Below are 1,317 nucleotides of genomic sequence, written 5' to 3'. Positions count from 1 at the left end.
CATAAAATATTTTGAAGAAATAATTGCTTTGGATTAATTTTAATCATCCTGTACATTTTTATTATATCGGAAACTAGCACAAATTTGAAAGTGCGGAATCTTAGCAGTATGTCGAACAATTCTGGCTGAACAGCAGAACGAACGAAATGATGCGCCAAGAATACCCTTTTTTGAATCTCGTCCGAATTACACTCAACATATTTTCCATGATTAAGCTCAATGTACTCATCAATAAAGCTTTCGTAGTCGCTAAATAATGCAGGATTCCTAATGAATTTATTTTCTAGAAACTTAAACCTTCTATAAGCAGAATGAAAAGAATCGCCCAATTGAAGATAATCCTTATTGCTCCTCATTGGAAGATCTACCTGAAAACCACCATTTTCTAGCCTTGTATATGATTGCAAAAACAAATCCTCACATAATTTCTCTTGTAATGGAGAAGAAAGTTTTATTCTGGAGTTTTTCCATCTGCCAAAATTTCGGAATTAATTCATCAATATCGAGTGATTCATGATCGCTAATTACGTCTGAAACTGAGTAACCTACAAGACGGAACTGATCGTTCTTATGGAGTCTAATTGGAGCTGCTCCAAAAATCAACCAACCAAGTTCCGAATTTTGAAGAACTGGATGTTCTGTACCTAATTTTATAACTTGCGGAAGAATTATTTGCGCATACAAATCAGATATCAACATGTCAATATTCCCCGGCCTATAATAAAGCGGATCTGCTAATTTTATCGCTTTGTCTATTTTTACCTTTCTTAAGATCTAACCAGACATGAGGAAGAGTGGATGTAATTTTGTCCAAAACCGCAAATTGCGTTTTCAATGTATAATTGTTAACATTGGATTTTAAAGTCAAGTTAACAATTGTATCAACCTGAGTTGTTTTTTTACCGATGCCCCCAATCTTGAGAAACGTTTTTCGAATTTCACACTTGCGCAGTTTGTCAAATAGTTCCTTTGTAATGAAACTTGTTTGTGATCCAGCATCTAAAAGCACTCTCGCATTAATATGCTGACCGTTTTCAATACAAATTTTAATTATTGCTGTAGCCAAAAGCACCTGCGTATTCGATTGTTCATAATATCCATGCGATTGTGACATACCTGCTTTAGGTATTTGATTTTCTGCCCTTGAAATACCTAAGTTTCTCCCGTGTGAAATACCTATAAATTAAATTTCACTTGTACCCAAAAGGGTATTTCCTTGCCCTTGAACTGATGCCGACAAATTTGTATTATCACAATTGTTCAGACTGTTACTTGACTCTTTATTTCGAGAAGTATCCCTGTCAGCATTGCTCAATT

The sequence above is a fragment of the Dendroctonus ponderosae genome, unplaced genomic scaffold (assembly GCF_020466585.1).
Source record: "Dendroctonus ponderosae isolate FM_Combo_2020 unplaced genomic scaffold, Dpon_F_20191213v2 Dpon_F_20191213_3, whole genome shotgun sequence".
NCBI lineage: Eukaryota > Metazoa > Arthropoda > Insecta > Coleoptera > Curculionidae > Dendroctonus > Dendroctonus ponderosae.
Note: the sequence above shows the minus strand (reverse complement) of the source record.